We start from the raw sequence: 11,801 nt of genomic DNA, 5'->3' as shown, positions 1-11,801 counted from the left end.
TTTACAAATTAATAATCTTACACAAGATTACCAATTATAATACAAAATAATTATGCAACCAATCAAATAAACCTAATTAACAAATCATGAACAAATACCATATGCATGATAACTAAGGGTTCTGTTTTATGATTGAAACTTGAAATCAAAGGAGTATTGTTCTTTTAATATTTTTAACTATTGATCATATGCATGCATAGTGGTCATATAAATATATCTAATAATATGTAATGTTGTAAAAATTGAATCGGTAGTTGAACCAGCCATGTCAACATTTTTCTATTCAATCGATTAAAGTGTCAATTCAATCATGAAAAATAAAATTTTTAAATTTTAGAAAATTAAAAAAAGAAAAATCTAGAAAATAGGAAAAAGTAAAATACAAATAAATAATAATAATAGAGACAAAAACATTCATTTTATAAATTATAACGAGAAAATTAAACACTTAAACTAGCTTTAATTCAATTCAGCAAGTTCCCAATAGGTTTGATCGATTTTTTAGCAATTCAATTGATTTTTTTACCACTTTTATGGTATCATATGAACCAATTGCACCATCGATTTTTTAATCAACCGGTGGCTCAATAGATTCTAACAACCATACTAATGTGAACCTATAACACCCCAAAATATATAGGGTTGGATAAAATAAGTAACTAAGAAAAAACTTAGTCTTGATGGTTATGTAACTAGTGTACTCCTTAGAGATCCAAGGTTTTATCCACTTCTCTCTCATTTTCTTTCCTTTTTTTTAGCAACCTATGATGAAAACCACATTAGAATATGTATAATTTACAGGGAAAACTTAATAAGTGTGGGCAACAACCCAATGATTAAGCATTCTCCTTACTTCATTGTTATCCCAATTTTAATTCACGCCATTCTCCTACGTTTCCCTTTTATTCTCAACAAAAGGGGTAAATTTCCTATCCAGCCCCTTAAATTTTGAAAACCATAGGTATTTAGCCATTTTCTAATTACAATTGAACTATAAATTCCTTCTTCAAATTAGATTGAATTTTTTCTCTCTTTTTTCCCTATTTCTTCTCTCTTTTCATTCACATATTCTTTTTTGCAAAATATTTTTATCATCATTGCTAGAATTTATTTTTCATTTCGAATCAAAGGCTATTCCTGATTCCAACTTGTTTCCCGATCAGATTCATAGTCGCTAATACAAACATTCATAATCCTTGCCAAGAATCGATAAGTTCAATTCAATCCTAGTAATTACTTCCAAATTCTCATAGTATTTACATTTGGTGTTAATCTTTCATCCAAATTAATGAATATTTTACGAATCTTGTCGAAATTCCCGATAATCTTGACAAATCTTGAAAATTTTAATAATTATTGCGTAAATTTCATTTGAAGGACTCGATTTAGGAACCTCGGACTAGATCTAAGAGCGAGGAACAATGTTCGAGATCCTAGAGACAGGTGTGTGTTCTTTTACAAGTGAACCAAGGCAAATTCGTGCCCCAGGATAGGGCCACACGAGCATGTGGGCCACCTATGTGGACCACAAGGCCCCTCACATGGCCATATTCCCCTTGAAACCCTAGGAAATTCGATTCTCACATGGTTGTGTCTCACATGTAGCTTAATTTGCAATTTCCACACGACCTTAGCCTGTTAAATAGCCTAGCCACACGGCCATATAACTCCTCCATACGGTCTAGGGCTTCCCACATGATCCGATCGCACGACAATGTGTCCCCTATTTTTCAGATTTTACATTTTTGCCCAGAATTTCATGTTTTGTGAAGATTAGTCCATGAATGGTTCCCCAACTATTTTTAGTGTTTTATTTTATTCAATTGAGTCCTTGATAATATAATTAATGTTAGAATCCATGATCTGATTGATTTAATTATTGTTATTATATATATATATATGCATGATATGTGAATAATATATGTATCTATTGAATTTGAATTTATGAATGTACGTATAACATGCCTTATGATACCATTCAATCTAAACCATGATAAGTATGCCATATGCTATTGTAATGATTAGTTAGTGCATGTTATTGTTTCCATATCATTCTACTATAAGCATATTATTCACTTCCGTTTTGATCTGTTATAAGTATACCATATTGCATTGCATGGGGCGGGACATTTTGAAAAGGAGGAAGTTTTGGTAGATTAATAATCTACAACACTGGTGGTTTATCCATACACTTTCTTGCAGCTGTCATTTGCATTTATGTTGTGTATTCACAACCATCTGACAGCATATTAACCTGCAACACTGGTCGTTCACCCACCCATTATTTGGCAACTCTTATCTACAAATTTGTTGTGTATTCAAAAACATCTGGCAGCGTATTAACCTGTAACTTTGTGGTTTAACCACAAACTAGTGTGTAGGGATGGACGAGTTTTGCAGAACTCTTATTACAATGTGTAGCGGTGGGGTAAGATCTTTTCTTTTAATTCCAAAATTGTGTTGCATTCACAGAGTATGTGCAAACGATTCTGAGATTTTTGAGATGATATATATGTATATATGTATATATGTGTATGATGTTGATTTGTTAATTCAATATTTCAAAATTGCTATTTGGAGTTATTATATGTTATGTGATTTTCTATGATAATCGGTTGCACTGATTATTTTGTGATGGAACTCACGTTGAGCTCCATAAATCACTCCTTTTTAATTTTCACCTTTTCAAATAACTTACTAGGTTAGGATGCAGGCACAACATCTAGAGGGTCACGGTTCAGTTTTGTTTTGTTTAAAACTTTAGATATATTTCTTTGTATTTTGTTATTATTCAAAGTTTATATTATTTTATTTTGAACTATGGCATGAGACTTTAGGTTTGATGTTTTCAATTTATTTACAGCTTGCATGACAATTAATTTAATTTAATTTTAGGATATTTAATTATTAAGTAGTTATCGTGAACCACAGTTGTTATTAAAAACGTAAGTAAATATCATTTTTCCACTACTAAATAATAAATAGAACTTGAGTATTTAATAAACGAGGTTTTCAAAAGTAAACACTATACATAAGATAGTTTCTTTTAATTGATTTCTTTCAACTAAGAGAGTTTTTTCAAAAATATTTTTAAGTTTTCTACTAAATTAAGCAATTATTTTAAAATGATTGCTTTCAAAAATCTAATAAGCTTACTGGGTCACTTTGGTGGCTAATGTAATCTTCCAAATTCGGGTCTAACGTCTAAGACGAGTTGAGGAGGTTACATTTGGTGGTATCAAAGTCTAGATTTTCTAAACTCAAACGGTAAAAGTTTGAATAAATTTGCATGCATGTGTTAAAGGGGTATTTTTGGAAAAACCATGCTACAAGATTTTTGGAATAAAAATTTTATTTTCTGCAAAAAAATTGAACTTGAAACTCCGAGGTCGGTCCTACTACAGTTACTATTAAAACTTTAAATAAATTGTAAACTTTAAATTGTGAACATTGAAAAGGATAACTAATGCTTGAACTTTTGTTTGAAAGCTATAAATATATTTTAGATTTAAAACTCTAAAAAGATCACTATGACTACACAAGGTAGATGTGGTAGTGGTAGGTTGCATAGGGTTGCACCTATAGAACTGCCCACTATTCAGGGCGAGAACCTGATTTTTTAATAGGAGTATGTTGAGAACTCCACCACCAATAGTGGCAGAGGCTACGAGAATGACGATGACACAGTAACATAGGCAATGCTGAGGGTGTTGCAAAGGGTTTTTAGAGCCCAAACTAAATCAGGAAGTCATGGGTCTATTGCAGAGAGACCACTATTTTCTGTGACAGTAGCTCATCAATTAAACTCTCAAGGAATCCAGTAATGCATGGTCGTACTAAATATAAAGATGTGCATTTTCATTTTCTCCGAAAGTTGAAAAAGTATGGAAGCGTGGAGGTGGTTCACAAAATCAATTAGTAAATGTGATTACTAAACCTCTCAAGCTGGGTCAACTCTTAAAGTTACGAAAGCATTTGAGAGTTAGTGATGTTACCAATATAAACTAAATGTTTTTAGACATTTCAGTTCAAGGGAGGAAATAATAGAGTTTATTGGTCTAAGAATTAGGAAGTTTGTTCAATAAATCCATATTATCATGGGATATTTAGCTGTTTAAGTTTATTTGGTAGTTAGTAGTGGCTCCTCTATTTTGTCATTTTCAGCTACAATGTAAAGTTATATAATAGCCCAATATTTTATTTTTCTACTATGTAGAAGACCATTCATTATCCTCCATTTCTTCTACTATTTAATTATTCTTTCTTGTTCTTAACAAATGAAGTTATTTTGCTAAAGGAGGAACAAAATAAAAGTACTAAACTTGCCCAAAGTGGAGCAAATACATAACAGACTTCTCATGAAAAAAATTAGGAAACCTGACAGGTGCAACATTTATTCTTAAATCTAGTACTAATGAAACAATATGGTTGTAGGCTATCAATTTCGAATCAAAAGATTGTGTACAAAGCAGACTAATTATCACACAGCTACCACTAGCTAAGATGATGGAAAAGAACATCACGTCATACATTGTATGGACTGGAGATAAAACAATAAGGAGATTGTTGATAAAGGACGAGGACATAATCCATTTGAAGATTAAGCCAGTAATGAAGACTCAATTTCAACGGCTGCAATGTTAGGATTAGAAGCATCAAGAGAGTGAATTAGCTAAAATTATGGCGAGGAAGGCCTTAAGGATGTTAGTAATCATGTTCCAAATTAAATCTTATTTAATCTCTATATGCACTGTGGCTTAGTATAAAAAAATAAAAAAAATATTTGTATTTAAATTAAAATTCAATTATTAAATATTTTTTGTAAATAATAAAATATAATATAACCTAGCATTTAATTTATTATGAACGATAATTGAAACAAATACTAATAGTGTAATTTGTGTAGACCTATCGGGGTGGCTTGACTTGACAAGTGAGAGGGTTTAGGTAAAAATATAGGTCCAAAAAATGAGTTCGAAAAAAAAAGGCCCATTTAGAAAATGAGTCAGACCTCAGGTAATGCTTTTTTGGTCGAGTCAGGCCTGACTCGACCAAATTTTAAAAATAAAAAAATTGTTGTTTTTTTGTTGCTTTCTTGCTTTTTTATTACTATTTTGCTATTATTTTCTTGTTATTTTCTCACTATTTTGATACCATTTCACTATTATATTGTTACTATTTTGTTATTATTATTTGGATATTGTATAGCTCTTACTTTATTGTTAATTTTGTTACTATTTTATAGCCATTTGCTTGTTGAGTTGTACCTATCTTAGTGTTATTTAAGTATACATATTTTTTAAAATTTATTTTTAATTTGTTTGAAACATTTCTTTTCATATTTTGAGTACTTTTTATGCATTATATTTTTTAAAAAATAATATAAAAATTTAATACGGAGCCAAATCCAGGTTTTAGTATTTTTATCTGGGTCGATATTAAGCAAAATTTTAGACTCATTTTTCGGGCCAGAACCGTTTGCTAATATTTTGGTTGAACCCGGCTTAAACCTAATTCAATCCATGGACACCTCTAAATTTGTGTGAAGTTGGTAAAATGTTAAATTCTTACTTAATGATCTTAAATTGTTTCAAATCATTAAAAGTATATTATTTGTATATTATGAAAAAAAATCTTTATGCAATTGATGGTTTTGTTATTTGAAATTATAAAATATAATAATATTAATCAACAAATTAAGGGTGTGCTTGATAAACCATTAAAATATTTTGTTTCATTAAAATGAAAATTTTGAACATTATTTTTTTTTTTTTTGAAATGAATATAGTTGGATTTTATTATTTGAAAACAAAGCTCAAAACAGATTAATCCAAAATACAAAGAAATGCCAAAAAAATAACAGACGACCCAAACCCAGCAAAAAAAGAAGATAGTTCTAGAAACTTGACGCTAGTAATAGCAAAATATAAGTTCAACTCTTGAGGCAATAGAAAAAAAAAATCACATTAATTATCCCATCTATCAAAACCCACAAACTCTTCATTTTTCGAAGCACCTTTCTTTTTCCCTTGCTTCTATAAATAGAAATGGAACGACACCCATTAATAGGAAAGCCCTCTCCTTGGACGACCCCTTTCCACCATCTCCACGGCATAATCAGGTACTCTTTCATCTTTGTTACTATATTCTCCATTTCTAAGACTCTTTTGCTAGCAGATTTTCCATTTCACTGTTTTGCATTTTGTAATTCTTAGATCCCGGCACCTATGCAACTCCTTTTACTGAAATATTTTTTCCAGTTCCCACTCGTCAACACAACCCATTTTGGAGAAAACCTTTTGTCACCCATATACTCTTCCAGGTACAAGAAGGTAGATTCCCCAACCTTGCTTCTAAAACATTGGATGATATACAATATTTGGCTTTTAACGTACGAGCAAGCAAAGAATTTGGAAACGTAACTAACCTCCAACCTTGTTTTGCCAGTAACGATAAATTAAATTTAGCTAAACATCAAAAACCAAGCCCCCGTACTCTTTTGATTCGGATAAATTCCTCCACTCACACTAATGAATACATCTTTTACCATGACGTTTTTGCCATAAAAAATTTGCAATAATACTCTCCAATTCTTTGCAAAACATTTTGGGAAGTAAAAAATATGCCATCGTGTATGTTGGGATTGCTTGTAACACATATTTTATAAACACCTATTTCCCTCCTTATGGCAGAAGTTTTGTGCTCCAACTATCAATCTTGCTATTCACACGATCTTTTAGCAACTGAAAAGCTACTTTCTTTCCTCTTCCAATCATATTCGAAAGCCCCAAATTCCTTTTCGAATTTGTAAAATTTCACATATTCAACATCTGCGTGGCAACTCCCCTAACTTGATCAAGCGTGTTTGAGCTGTACAACACTGTTGATTTTTCATAATTCACACATTGTCCTGATGTCGCCTCATATTCTTTTAGAATACCTTTTAGTACATCCACACCCTTTTTTGAAGCTTCAGTAAAGAGAATACAAACTTCCGCGAAATAAATGCGAAATATTCGGACTCCTCCTACAAATTCTAGCATCTTCCAATAAGCTCTCCTGCCTAGCCAATCGCATAAGAGCAGAAAGTTTTTCACTGTATATCAGAAATAAATAGGAACTTAAAGGATCCTCTTGCCTTAACCCTCTTGTAGGTTTAAAATTTTGCCCCTCTTTTCCATTGATCACTATAGTATATGAGACAGAACTATTGCATCTCATAATAAGTTCCACCTATGCAATACAAAACCCATTTGTAGCAACATTCTTCTTAAAAAAGACCACTCGACACTATCATAAGCTTTGTTCATATCTAACTTAAGCGACATTGAACATTTTCCCCTTTTCTTTTTTTGCTTAAACGAATGTAAAATTTCATAAGTAGAACATTATTTGTAATCAAACGACATGAAACAAAAGCGCTTTGAGCTTTATCAATACAACAATCTAAAACTTGTTGAAATCTGTTTGCAATAGTTTTTGAAACAATTTTGTATAATATTGTGTAAAGACTTATTGGTTTAAAATTTGTCAAATTTCTAGGTTGAAAGATTTTTAGTAAAAGCACAATATTAGTAGCATTAAGTGAGTCCATCGACATACCTCTATTTAATACTCCAAGGCAAAAAGAACTCTTATCCGGGCCAATAATATGCCAGTATTTTTGGAAAAAAATTGATGGAAAACCATCAACTCTAGCCGCTTTTGTTGGACTTATTCCACTCACTATAGTAAACACCTCTTTAGTTGTATAGTTTGCTAGTAGCATTCGATTCATATTTTATGATATACATCTATCCACCCCTAACAATATATTCTCCAAATTCTTGATTCCTTTTGACGCAAGTAACTCAAAAAAATAATTTCTAGCTATTTTCTGTATTCCTTCTTCATTCGTGACTACATTACCCTCCTCATTTTGCAAACCATATATTTGATTCGTGCGTCTCCGCTAGAAAGCAACATTATGGAAAAAATTTATATTTTATCCCTTAAATGTAACCAGTTTGTTCGGGCCCTCTGTTCTTAATATGTCTCATCTTTCTCCATCTCTAGATTAAGATGAATCTTTCTATCAATTATTTCTGCCAAAATCTTATCATTCCTCTCTAACTCTGATAGAATTTCCAATCTTCTATTCAATCACCTAGATGTTTTATTCTGTTTTTCTTTTATGCCCTTTTCCTATCTCAACAACCTTGCTTTTAAAGCTTCTAATTTATCCAGCACCAAACTATAATTTTCTCCCCAAATCCGATAAATATCATTCTTACAAGAATCCTCCAATACCCACCACGATTTGAACCGAAATCTTCTTCTTACCATTCTCCTAAAATCTTGATCCGTCTGAATTAGAAGGGGACAATTATTAAACATAGAATGCGGTAATTGCCTAATCGAATAATCAAGGAATAGATTCATCCAATCACCATTTGCCGCCCTTTATCCAATATTTCACGAATATTCATTTCAAGTAAATTTCCTCTTTCCCAAGTGAAACGTGAACCAACATAACCCATATCCATCAATTGGCAGTCATCTAATAACTTTTGCAAATTCTCCATCTGTCTCTCGTCACATGGCCCTCTCTTTTTCCTTTCATAAGAATAAAGTATTTCATTAAAATCTCCACAGACAAACCAAGGCATTCTTTGAATGATTACATCAATGTGATTATTTGAAAAACTCCTTAATTGAACCAGATCATTGTCATTCCATGCTAAACTGAGGCCACCTATCGTACCCATCGCCGGAACGTCAATCCCATTTATGAAACCACATCTCTTTCTAACCTTATTCATTTGTACCTCATCCAGTTTACTCCATAAAGAAGACAATTTGAGGATTATAGGCCTTTAACACCTACCGAAGCCTTTTTATAGCCTGCGTACTCCCCAATTCACAGGCATTCCAGCTTAATATTTTCATGGCTCCCGATCAACATGCCTCCTAACAACCGTCAATAAAATAAAAGAGTGAGCATTTGGATGCTCTTCCATAGATCCTAATGAATCCTGATAGTCAGAAACATTAGGATCGAAAAATATTGATCTGGGCCTCTTTTTATAATCCTCATTCTCAATTGGGTTATCTTCATGCTCTTTCTTCATTTAAATTTTAAATGTGTTTGATAATCATTTTAATTTTTACTTAATGTAAAATTTCCAACAAAAAATTTGAATAAGATAAGTAGATAGCTACTTATCACTTAATATAGAGAAAGTTAAGTTTTAAAAAAAATAAAAGAAAATTGAAAAATTAAAATAACTTTTTTCAAAAATTAAAATATTCAAATTACCATATTTATTTTTATTAAAACTATCCAGTTAAAATAGTAGGTTAATAAGACCAAAATTAAAAAATGAATAATCTTTTAAAAATAAGTACTTACTTTTATCAAACAATAAAATTATATTCAGTACTTATATTTACTAATTTATCAAATATTTTTTAATATAAATTTAGCACTTTTAAAGTTTAGTATTAAACATTGAGTACTTAATTTTTCAGCACTTAAATTTTAGTTTATTAAACACATCCTAAGTTTATCTCATTTGCCATCTCAAATAAAAGAAATAAGGAAAAGAAAAACACAAGTTAAAAGAAAATGAAAGAAAAATAATTAAATTTCTTAAAAGAAGGAAAAAATATAGGGATTATTTGTACAATTTGACTTAATTTTTTATTGAAATGATGATATAAACCATTAATGATTTTTAATATTTTAGTGACCTAAATATAACAAATCAATAATATTAATGATCAAATCATAACTTTTTAAATTCGATGACTAAAACATAATTTAAACCATACATAAATAACTGAATTTATAATTTATCTTATAAAATATGAAAACTAAGGTAGGATACTTTTTATGTAAAAGGTACCTCCTCAAAAAATCACATTTTATGGTTGAGAAAGTGTAAAAAAAAGAAGAAAAATTGATGGTTCATTAAAAGAACTATCGATACAAAGTCATAGACGAATGCAACTTGCTGAATTAAGTTAAAAAAATAATTTTTAAAACTTAAAAATGTATATTTAATTAAATAATGGGTTCATTGTAGAGTTGTCCATGGGTTGAGTCGAACTATAATAAAATTTTAAGTCCAATTGCTAGGTCTGGGACCAGCCCAGCCCGAAAAATGGGCATAAATTTTTACCTAAGTCTTACTCGGATAAAAATGTTAAAACTCGAGCTTGACCCGGCCCATATTAATTTTATTTTTTATATAAAAGTTTTAAAAATACAATACATACTCTAAAAATATTAAAATAAATATTTCCCAACAAATAAAAAATAAATTAAAAAAGTCTTTATACTAAAATAGTAGTAAAATTGACAATAAAATAAGTATTATACAATATTCAAACATTAGCAACAAAATAATAGCAATATAATAGTAAAATGATAGCAAAATAGTGACAAAAAATGGGAAAACACAGTAAAATATGAAAAAATAGCAGCAAAAACAATAGTGTTTTTTTTTTAAAATTTAGGGCGTCTTGGGCCAAAAAAACCTTACATGAGGCCCGATTCGTTTTCTAAATGAGCCTTATTTTTTTGCTCAATTTCATTTTTTGAGCCTATATTTTTGCCTAAATCTTCCCATTTTTCGTGCAAGTTGGAAACTCGAGTTCATTGATTTCTCACCATAAAATATGTTTAAACATAACTTTTTTCAAAATTAGTTAATGAAGTTTTAGTTGTATTAGTAAATGTTAATATTTTGAGCTTGCAGTGTTTAAGTTTAAAGTTTAGTGTACACATTTATGTATGTGTGGGTTTTAATCTAATTTTTTTATCCAAATTCACACATATATATTTTTTGAGCATAGATTCACATATATTTTGATTAATTAATCCATTGTGCATATGAAAGTTTAATTTTAAAAGTAATTATACAAATATATTTATTGTATTGTAATTCTTTTGTACATTGCATGGTGTGAATCTAATTGTAGTTGTAATTACAAATTGTTATTTTCCTCCTAAAATCTTCCTCAAAATTAGAGAATAGAAAATTGATCTCATTTATACTAAAAATTGAAAAATAAGGTATGCCAATTTAAGAAGTCGGGAATTAAAGTATTTTAGACTAAAATTGTTAGTTATTATCACCATAGAAAATTGCCATTGATTTTGAATTTGTGATTAATTTAATAATGGTGGTTTTGTTTGTTACAATGTCAATTGAAATTTGTGAGGATGGAGGAAAGGGGGCCCTAATTCAAGCGAATGATGCTTAAGTGTTTGGTGGCGGAGACTTACACGCCTTTTTCCGATCAATAATTTAATTATGGCCGCAAACGGCACGCAGCCGCTACTAAAATTTTGAGCTTTTCAATCTGTCTCCTACTTTACATGAAAAAAAATTACCAGCAAACATTCTCATCAATGTTAAATATGCTTTTAAGTTGGGTAAATGTATTATGCATATTTTCGTATTAAAAGTTACATCATATTTTATCTTTTTATTTATAAAATAAAATAAAATTAATTCTTGTATATTAGATCAAAGAGTAAATATTTTTTGTTAAAAATTCACCAATTTTACTATTAAAAATGGCCTATGTACGTCAACATGGGGTAAACATAATGTGTCACGTATAATTATTTGGTCATTCGATCAACCGTATCGGTTTATAACAATAGGAATGAATGAATTAATTTAATAAAACAGTCCGTTTGCTATTCGCTTTTAAATAAAAAATTAAAATATAATTTAACTTTTAATACTTGAATATCCATATTATTTTTATAATAGTATGGTACAAACGGGCTAGTATGAGCTAGCCCC

At 30.0% G+C, this 11,801-nt stretch overlaps 1 long non-coding RNA gene across 1 annotated transcript; it reads left to right on the top strand.

Annotated features, from left to right (window-relative positions):
- The first annotated feature begins 6,264 nt into the window (after nucleotides 1-6,264).
- LOC128284206 (uncharacterized) lies at nucleotides 6,265-11,333 on the top strand. Its single transcript, XR_008274575.1, has 2 exons — nucleotides 6,265-6,332; nucleotides 11,209-11,333. It is a non-coding gene; the product is annotated as an uncharacterized LOC128284206 (long non-coding RNA).
- The last annotated feature ends 468 nt before the right edge of the window (nucleotides 11,334-11,801 follow it).

The sequence above is a fragment of the Gossypium arboreum genome, chromosome 11 (genome assembly GCF_025698485.1).
Source record: "Gossypium arboreum isolate Shixiya-1 chromosome 11, ASM2569848v2, whole genome shotgun sequence".
Classification (NCBI taxonomy): domain Eukaryota; kingdom Viridiplantae; phylum Streptophyta; class Magnoliopsida; order Malvales; family Malvaceae; genus Gossypium; species Gossypium arboreum.
This window is presented reverse-complemented; position numbering and strand designations above follow the sequence as displayed.